The following is a 10648-nucleotide window of genomic DNA, read 5'->3' on the forward strand; positions in this document are numbered from 1 at the left end:
TTCTAGCAACCCAAGTATCTTGGGCTAAGTAGTCTGTTGCTGATGCTCCTCACAGATCCTTCGGTGGGGCATGAACATTGTTTTGGAGTTATGACCTTACCTTCTTATGACTGATTAAAGATGGACATAAATTATTTGTCCCTCTCCCATCAAGAGGTGGCTCCGCTTCCCCTCAGAGTCCAGGCTGGCCCCAGGTGGGCCGGAACAACAGGACATGTGGCAAGTGTTGCTGAGCCAGGTCTGGGTCTCACCTTTGGGAGGACACTTCTCTTTCCTTCCTCTGGGGGCACAGCCTCTTGGAACCCTGCACGCCACACATAAAGTCGGTACAGAGAAGAGCCAGTTGAGAGCTCAGCTCAGCTCCCAGGTGACAGTCCACAGCAAATGCCATACACGTGTATGAGTCACCAGGATTATTTTAGCCCAGGTGAATCACGAGGTGACTGCAGCCTAAGCTGACATCACATGGAGCAAAATAACTGCCTAGCTGACCCCTGTCCCCTCAGAGGACAGTGAGAAGAAAATGTCATTTGAAGCTGCTAAATTTTGGGGTGGTTTCTTAACTTGGTATATGAAACAAAAATACTTCTCATTCACATTGCTATTCACTGCACAGTTTTACTCTCTCCACTCCAAAGAATCTGTTTTGGTAAAGTTCATAATTTGCTGGGAAACCTAACGTTCCCATTCCCTCCTTAGGAAACTCCTGCTGCATTGGATTATTGCTGACCCCACCCTCATTATTTTTTTTGACTGACCACACCCTCTTTAAAAAAATGAGAACCTGTTCAGAAACTAAAAGCTTTAAAATTGAGAAGCCTTCCCTCCATTTTTTCCACATCAGTTTTGTGCCCACTTCTGCCCTCAAAGGGTAAAAGCTTTCCTTATTTTCTTGAGTTTCTGTATGTTCATACAAATATATATTTCATTTCTCTTCTTCACACTTTTTAAACAAAACATACCTCTTACACATGCTATTCCACCCTTTTGCTCTTTTCCCCATTAGTAATTGGGCAGTTTTATATGTAGGAAACTCAATTTTAAAATCATATTCCTTTAAAAAAAAAGTTCTACCATATTGCTAGTCCTACATTAAAATGTGCTTTGTCCCACTAAAGGATTTCTAGGCAGCCCACAGAAAGGTAAGAAATTTTAGAACATAGGTGGCTCTCTTTCCTTTCTAGATTCATAAGTGACCAAATATGCCATTTCTAACTGAGGCCTGCCCTTAACAAGAAGAGATGATCAACAAGTTGATCATAAGTGGATTTTTCTTTTCACCTTGTAGTGCCTGTCAGTTAGCTTTTGTGATTGTAATATAAATTTTAAGCTTTTGATTGTCAAAGACTCCATTTCAAAGACATCCATAAAAGGCTGCACCCTGCAACAGGAAGTTCCTCTTTTAGAAAACCTGGGGTAACCTAGGTAGCAGACTGACTGAGTGACCTTTCTTTTCCCTTCTCAGGCTTAAATTCCTCTTATGTTTTAAATTCACTAACAAAGAGTGAACCCAGGAAACCTTAGGCTCCACCATCCTGGATGCCAGCTCCATGCTTTCTCCCCCCAGCACGACCTCACTGTGGGGCCCCCTGGCATGCCCTGTGCCCTCCAAGACTTGTGAGCAATAAACCTTCGTTTTTCAAAGTTCTCTGATAGTTGTTGTCGAGATGCATCTTACAATCCTAAGAACCACAATGGTGGACTGGCTACAGTGGTGGCTCCAGTTGGGGAAATGTCTGGGAGTTCCCCACAAGCAGTACAGGCTCAGGAGAGTGCCCCTGACACTTCTGGCCATGGCATCACTACCAATAAGCTGACACAAAGTACACCTCCACCAAACAAGTATTTCCTTTCAGAGTGAAAGTAGATTGATGCTTGTATTTGAAGAGACATGAAGACAGAAATAAAGCGTGGGAATCAAAACACACATATTCCCCACATGTGTGATGAGTCCAAGAATTTATTCCTTTGTCTCATAGTAGTATTGTATATTCAAGTAACTTGAAAGTTCCCCTAACATATACAACTATGCAGCATTCCCCTTTGGAGTGAGGATGGTCTAACTCAGCGAATTAGGTCCATGCAGGTAAAAATAAAATTAGATTTCCACCTTACACTGTAACACTCAAGTCTCAAATGAAGTTACACAAGTCATAAAAGAGTAAGAAAAGAAAATGTACTTAAGATTGTGAGATGTCTCAGTCTTTTTAAGCAAAACATAAAATCAAGACTGGCAGATTTTGTACATAAAAATTTTAATCTTCTGTTAAGACATTAAACAAAGCTAAACATAAGCACTCAATGCAAAGAAATGTATATGACAAAGACTACATACAAGTAACTTAGATATACACCCACAAATTAATAAAAAAGACAACAATTCAACAGAAACATGGGCAAACAATATGAAAGGACAACTCACAGGAAAACTACAAATAACCAATAAACACGAAAATGTTCTATTTTAATAAACAGGTGAATACGAATTGGAAAAAAATAAACATTTACACTATTTAGTGTAAGAATTTAAGGAAACAGGAGCTCCATGTCCTGCTGTTGAGTTTGAACTGATATAGCTTTTTAATTAAAAAAATTTTTTTTATTAAGATGTCATTGAAATACAGTCTTATGAAGGTTTCACAAGAAAAACAATGTGGTTACTACATTCACCCTTATTATCGAGTCTCCCCCATGCCCCATTGCAGTCACTGTCCATCAGTGTAGTAAGATGCCACAGAGTCACTGCTTGTCTTCTCTGTGCTACACTGTCTTCCCTGTGACCCCCCCCCACACCACTGACAGCTTCTTTAGAACACAGTTTATCAGCATATACCAGAAATTTAAAGTGGGTGTTTCCTTTAACCTAACAATTTTATACCTAGGAATCTCTCTTACATGCATACATCTGCACAAAGGTACAATATAGATGGGCCTGTTTCTTAACCTCAGACTAATCCTTTGTCGGTAAAATATTTATTGTAATAGTATGTACCTCATTTGGGTTTATTTATTTATTTTTATATGGCGCCCTCTAGTGTCAAGAAGCTCTATTCTGGAGGGGTTTATTTTTAAATGAGATAGATTAGCACATAGCCTCGTATACAACAAATGTCAATAGATGTTACATACTGACATGATTATCATCACCATTTATTAATTTCTGTGTACCTTTATAAATCATACATGTATAATTATAAATCATAAATATAAAGGTCCATCAATGGAGAAGTTGGTATTATGAAACAGAATGCACATATAAGTAGATACGCACATGAATCTCTCAGATGTGCTAGTAAAGTCATATAAAATATGTATAGACTATTTCCACTTATTTAACAATCTGGGTGTGTATATGTGTAAAGGGAAAACAGAAAGAATGAATGTGTGAATTATAAAGGTCTAAAAACATATCAAACTATTATTAATGCTTGTAGTATTGGAACAAAGGGAAACAGTGAAGAGAAACTTACCCTTTTTTACCCCATGTTACTCTGTGTAATTTGAATTTTGACCTTGAACAGCCAATGGAAGCTGCAATGTTCCCTTTAAAACCAGCAACCTTAGCTCTTTGGAAACCGGAAGTGGGCTGTATGACTTCAGTCAATTCTAACCATTTGGATCATCTTGTTTTTCACATTACAAATAATAGAAGCAGATTTATAATCTAGATATTTTGTACACCATTTAGGATAACAGAGATCTACATCTAATTTTTTTAAATGGGACTTAAGATGAGCTTAAGTTTTTGGAAAATCATCTTATGGCTAGCAATGGCAGATTAATGAGGCATTTAAGAATAAAACTACTTCATCATATTCTGATTAAGGAACTCTTCATTTGAGAAAGCTGTACAACTTTTATATTATCCAAGTACTCCCACACATATAAATTATTAATAATGTGCTGACACAATAGAACTCTCTAAATGATCTCCTATTGTAAAGACAGGGACCACACACCTCAGTCCTGGGATTCCTGCTGGTGGTTCATGCAAGCACTGCCAGAGGGTCAGGCTGGTTGGCCCAAAGCTCACCAGAGCTCCTGCCTTATTTAAAATACTATTAAAGGACAGGGTCATCAGGATACCACATACACCCCACAAGAGACCAATCTGCAGGTAGCTCTTTTTCACTGTTATACTATTAAACGAAACAATAGTCTTCTACTTCTAATTCAAGATAAGAAAAATGGTTAAAAATAAGCAATCTTCTAAACTGACAAAAATAGAATAATACAGGAAAAGGAAACTTTACCAAAACAATTCTTGGTGACATTAGATTCCACCCAAGAAATAAATGGGTTTGGTGTGACTTCAGAAATTTCACCTGGCACTATACAGCTGATGCTAGAAAGCCATAAAAAGTTAATTGTCATTAATAACAACATTTATAGAGTATTTATATTCACCAAGTTCTGTGCTACAAAGTCACAGACTTTATCTCATTCGCAACTCAGAGCACTTCTTACTCCATTGTATAGAAGAGGACTCTGAAGTTTAAGAATGTTAAAGTCTTTTTCCCAAATCCAGCACAGGTCTCACTCCCAGACCCTAGTTCTTAACCCTTACATGTCACCATTTCACCACTGAATGTGGTTGATGAGAATTTTTAAATACCTGCCATCATAATCTGGTAATAATACCCTAAGGTATTGTTTATTTCTTGTTGTTATTAGTATTTGTAATGAAATAAATTCTATGTACTCTTTGCCCCTAAAGAAACATTTACAGCTTTAAATTAATCCATTTCATTTATTACAAGACTAGATTTGGTACTACACAATTCAGCCTTAATTCCACAGAACTTTAAAATGTATGTGGTAATCATTTATTTTCTTCTTCTAATGTTTATCCAACAAAAAACATTTTTTAAAGGAAAGTCAATGAGTGTTTACAAGGTATATATGCCTCTAAAATTAATTCACAGAAAATATTTTTAAAATACTGTTTCAAAAACTTTCTGAATGTACTGACACAAAGCAGATAACCCCATAAGGATAATAATTAGGAATTTCCAAGGGTGAAATTGCTTCATAACTATGCAATGTACAACCTTTAAAACAAAATTTTCACAAAACAGTGTTTAAAAGCCTCTTTGCTAGCTATGCTATTATCTGATAGAATCCAGAACTTTCAAGTAAGCCCACCCACCATCAGAGACCTAGGTGTCATCTTACCTAGGCTACAAGCATTCTCCAGAGGACATGGCAAGCCACACTCCCACCCTTCCCCTGACCCCTCCCCTCAAAGAGCCCGCCCAAAACCCTGGCCATAAAAAGCCTCTTGACCTGTTGTTAGAGACCCCTTTCCTTTGTTCTGCTGGCCAGGACAGAGGGGTCCCTCTGAGGTTCAGCAATAAACCTGCTTGGACTGTTGAGTTTGCATCCCTTTCCATACCTAAGTCCTGCCACCTATTTACATTGTTAGTTGATGCTACTTAATATAGATGGTATCAACTCTTCTGAAAAAAACTATCCTGAAATTCCGAACTTGCTGAAATTTTAATTTTAATTTAAAAATGTAATATATTTTTAATGCCACAAAATTAGTTTCTATGTAAATTATCTCATATGTTGATTTTGGAATTGAAACCAGAACATAACACCAGATTTTGAAATAAATGCTTATGCAACCAAGTTATAAAGTTGTAGCTTTGAAAAAAAGTTAATATCTGATGCTCAAAAACCTACACTCTCCCAACTGAAAACTGCTAAAAAGTCACTTTTTTCTTCTCAAGTACACTTAATGTTAATTAATCTTTCCATTGCCTCAGTTCTTAAGATTAATTTATACTTTAAGGGTTTTAATAAAGTTCAGTTAAGGTTTAACTCAATTTAAAACTAGCTTCTGAACATATTAACTTAGCCACAAACCTATTTTAGTCAACTGATCATTAAATTATAAGTAATTCAGGTAAATTACAATTACTTTCTGTCATGCACATTTTTTAATAACAGGAGCATATACATTTTTTCACAATTTTGAGTATATCTCTAAGATTGTGTTTGATTCACAAAAAAAGAGACAAGCTTTTAAGTTCTGTTCAGTTAATACTACTAAACTAAAATCTTTCAGCGCAGTTTCTAACTGTAATGATGTCTATTCATTTCATCTCATTAATTCATTGCAACAACAAAAAGCCATCACTTTGAATTGTACTACTGTTATCTGTGTTATGCTCTATGCTACTTAAGTGAATAGACAGGTCAGTTGTGTGCCTGTAAAATATGCCTAAAACACAAAGAAAATATCTTACTACTTTATACTATGTAAGTATCAAGTTTCTATTTGCATAAACTTACAACTCTGGTGTTCATCTTGACTAGAAACAATAAAGTATGATGTAGAAATGTTGATTTTTTTTCAGATTGAGTACACTAAATATGGCATTTGTAAGACATCATCTCCCTCCCCCCACCCCCCTGCTATTTCTCTGCAGTGTTTCTCCAAGGGTAGTGGTACAACAAAAACAGCCCACCTCAGAACTGCCCAGCACCTTTCTAAAAAGGCAGACAGCGCAGTCCCATGGCTATTGATGCAAAGGGAAGGACTCCAGGGCCCTCAAATAAGTCTTATGAAAGATAATGGTCTAAAAACATTTTTCTATAGTCATTATCTTCAAAGTAAAACCACAAAGTGTTAAGGGAACTCAAGAATAATTTTTAATTTTCAAATTATACAAATTGCATTAAAAAATATAGAGTTAAGGCACTATCACAAATCAAGAAATAAAAGGTGCTTCTGACAGCAACTTCGATCTTGCTAGTGAAGGAGAACAACATGGGATGGGTATTATATGATAATGTAGGACAGAATGCTATAGTTAAGAACTTTTAAGCAAAACGAAATTACTTACTCCAAATTACTTACTCATGGAGTTTTTACAGTCAATGCGCATAAAAGTTAATATAAAGGTGAGTTAATAATATGCCTGGAAATTGAAAATGTATAAAAGAGTTTGGTACTTTTTAGCACTTAAAAAGACATCAATCTTCATCTATCAGAGCACAGGCACATTAATTAGGTAAAAGAAATCCCAGCGCCTTGCTTCAAAGACAAACTTCAGTGAGTTAGATCAAAAGGCCTTCTACTAGTAAAATACCTATTTGTTACTCTAACCAAAACATGAATAAACAAAAACCCCAAAACATCAGTCAATATCACCAGTCAATGGAACAAATGAATATTTTGCCAAAGTGAATAAATTAAATCTAATCATGAGGAAACAGCAAACAAACCCAAATTGAGAGACTTTGTACAAAATTCTGTACTGTTGAAAATGTCAGTCATCAAACATGAAGAAAAACCAAGGAAGTGCTCCAGGCTAAAAGAGATGACAACGAAATGTAATGCCTAAAGCTGCACTGGATGCTGCCCCAGCATAGGTATATGCCCTGAACACGCCGGCTGATGAGATCTGTGTATGGTCTGTAGTTTAGATAAAGGTATCCTAGCAACGGTCACTTCCTGATTTAGGTCTTTGTACTGTGGACATGTAAGAGAACATCCTTGCTCTTAGTAAATACGCACTGAAGTAATTAGGGATTAGTATTTCCAGCCTACTCTCAATCGGCTCACAAAATACTATGAATATACAGAGAGAATGCTACAACAAATGGACAAAATGTTAGCAAGCTGGAAATTCAAATGCAGACTTTTCAGTATTCTTGCAACTCTACTGTAAATTTGAAATTATTTAAAAGCAAAAAGTGATTAAAAAATAATTTTAAAAGCTGTTAATAGAAATAATCCAAAAATATCTAAAGTTTTTAGAATACATTTTTAAGGTTCCTATCTATAGGAACTATTTATCTCTAAGACATTTTGTACATGTAGACTAAAATTATGAACTGAATTTTCAAATCCATTTAATGTCTTTATACTAGAAATTACAAAATTGTGTTGGTCTTAGTTTTTCTTTATCAATGATGTTTAGTCCAGATCTATGTATATGTTAATGGGAAACACGTCTGCATTTTGCACATTCGTTCGAAAAATAATTTACATGTTCCTTTTTATATTTTCCCTTCAATATTGTGTCTTAATGATTGACTTCTCGGTTTCATATCTATAATTGATTCAGAGTTTATTTGAAAGCAGTTTTAAGCCAGGATGTTATCTATTAGTTGTGCTCTGATAGGCTTATACACGAAGAACCCTGCAACATCAGATTACCAATGCACAATATTTTGTGAAAGACCAGAAAATTGTTTTGCAATGTTATTTTCTAACAAATCTAACCTAGTAATTGTGTCAGAGGTTTACTGTGTAAGGTGAAAAGATGACAGGAGGAAGATGTTAATTCTCTACAACAGTGCTTGGCACACAGTAGGCACAAAATAAATATTTGTTAGGGCAGGTGTGATTATTGCACGATTATGTTATCACTTGCAATGTATCATCAGAAATGATGAGGTAGTGGCATAATAAATAGCTGCTTACAAATCTAAAGATGTGAACATAATGCTTCTGAGAATTAACAGATGCCAACTAACAAAAGCTTTTGGTGAAAATGGCTTTCCTATATAGTTTACTTTGGCATTCTTTTAACTACTAGGGATATTGCTGTATTAACATCAAATTAAGACCATGAAAAGTAAAAAAAAAAAAAAGCCTATTGTACATACTGTATAATGTATCAAGCTCTAAAGCTTTGAAAAATTAAAAATGACAATTTTATAGAATGTCACCAAATATAATTCAGAGTTGTTAGCATCAAAATTCCTTGATATACGTTCTTCTGATGATACATTGTGAGTGATAACAGAATTGTGCAATAATCCTCCCACCCTGCGCTAACAAATATTTATTTTGTGCCTGCTGTGTGCCAAGCACTGTTGTAGGGAATTAACATCTTCCTCCTATCATCTTTTCACCTTACACAGTAAACCTCTGACACAATTACTAGGTTAGATTTGTTAGGAAATAACATTGCAAAACAACTTTCTGTGCTTTAACAAAATACTGTGCCAGGATGATTTGATTCAAGCCCTGACTCACCCACTGGGAGGAATGTTAAGGTGATTTGGAGAGAAATCCCAAAGATGCAGGCACAGGAAACAAGTGCAAAGAAAATTCAAATCCCTTTTCTTTTTAGAATCACACTATCATTTAAGCACCTTATTTTCTACACAAGGGACAGTTTAGGATAGTTGACAGCTGCTTGAAGAGAGTCCAAGTTGAATCAATGCAAATTTTAGGAACAGGATTTAAAATATTTTTCATGAGACAGGCATCTAGCAAGATAAACAATTGAACTTCTTATATTGATGTTACCAAAGGGAAAAACTCCCTGAAAATTTCTTCCACAGAAAAATTCAAGAAGAAAATGGATCAGTGTAAAAGCAGAATGAGCATCAGCATTCTGAGAATTAGTAACCTAGTATCTATTGCTCATTAAAACATTCAGCTGCAGAGAAATATTAGAATGTAATGTAATAAAAGAAATAGCACCTTTGAAAAATCAGGTTATCTAAAATGAAAGGTTGCAAAAAACTATTCTGAACTACAAATCTCTGCGTGAAAAAGTCTGAAAAGGAGGTGGTATCACAAACAAGCAATTTCGAAAAGTGTAATGCTATGTGTTGACTGCCAATGCAAATACAGAATATATGAAGCCAAAATACCCCTGTGTATCTATAGTAGACAAAAAGTTCCTTGTCTTTAAAAGTTACATATTTAATATTCTAAAAGGCAGAATACATTAATATTAGGGGGAGACATTTTTAAACTACTTACTTAAGAATTAAAGCAGTATTAAGCTAGCTTCAGTATATTTCTCTATTAAACATGTAGACAGAAGGTTTATTGTAAGACTTCTTGCTATTCAATAGAATCCAAGATAAAATGAGTCTGTTTCAGGTCTTGCCCCAAAACTTTTCATTACTATCATTTTTAGATATTTTTTTATTTTATTGTAGATAATTCCATGGTACAGAGCAGCCTTTCTCAGACTTCTGAACATAACATTATGATTAGATCCAATATTAGTTTTTTCAGAAGTAAGGCAAAGTATATAATTATAGTCTTTCTAGTGCCTTAAAATCCTACAGTTGAAAAGGTTGTCCTTGGGTGGTTAATTCAAATAAAAATAAACTTGCTTGGTGGTATAAGGATTTTCAATTGGCCTGCCCATACATTCTAAGAATATTCTCCATTGTGACATCTACTTGAATATTTGTTTTTTATACAGCCACTTTTTCTATCAAAAGTCTTATGATAGCAAATTATGTCCATGCTTCCAAAAATTGTTATTAATAAAAAATGCTGCATTAGGACTTGAAGAAATAGATATTGGATTCAGGAAATACCAATACATTATGAACAAGTTACTATAATTCTGTATTTACTTTCACTTATAAATATCACATTAATATCACTAGCAGGTACCATAATGTTCAATCATAAAACTAATTTTTAAATATTGATTTAAAAAGCTTTGAGCATATGTTGTCGAACTAAATAAGAGACCAACAAGATTTTTTTCCAGGTATACACCCAATTAATTTCTTAATGATCATAACCTATCCAGAAATTGGTAATAAACACTTACATAGTTCTTGTAGAAAATGGACCTGGCACAATGTAAAGACAAATATTGGCAAATGCATGTGTCTCAAGTTATATTTTAAGAAATGAAAACAATCCATG

At 34.9% G+C, this 10648-nt stretch overlaps 1 protein-coding gene across 1 annotated transcript in view; it reads right to left on the reverse strand.

Moving 5' to 3' along the window:
* The window catches only part of LOC118970136 (ankyrin repeat domain containing 26), a 60501-nt gene extending 60182 nt beyond the window's left edge, over positions 1 to 319 (reverse strand). The window contains exon 1 of the mRNA XM_037006026.2: positions 101 to 319. The gene's annotated coding sequence lies outside the window, so the exon portion shown is untranslated. The remainder of the gene's footprint in view (positions 1 to 100) is intronic.
* Between the last annotated feature and the right edge of the window lie 10329 nt (positions 320 to 10648).

This window comes from Manis javanica, chromosome 2 (genome assembly GCF_040802235.1).
Source record: "Manis javanica isolate MJ-LG chromosome 2, MJ_LKY, whole genome shotgun sequence".
In the NCBI taxonomy this organism is placed as follows: Eukaryota; Metazoa; Chordata; class Mammalia; order Pholidota; family Manidae; genus Manis; species Manis javanica.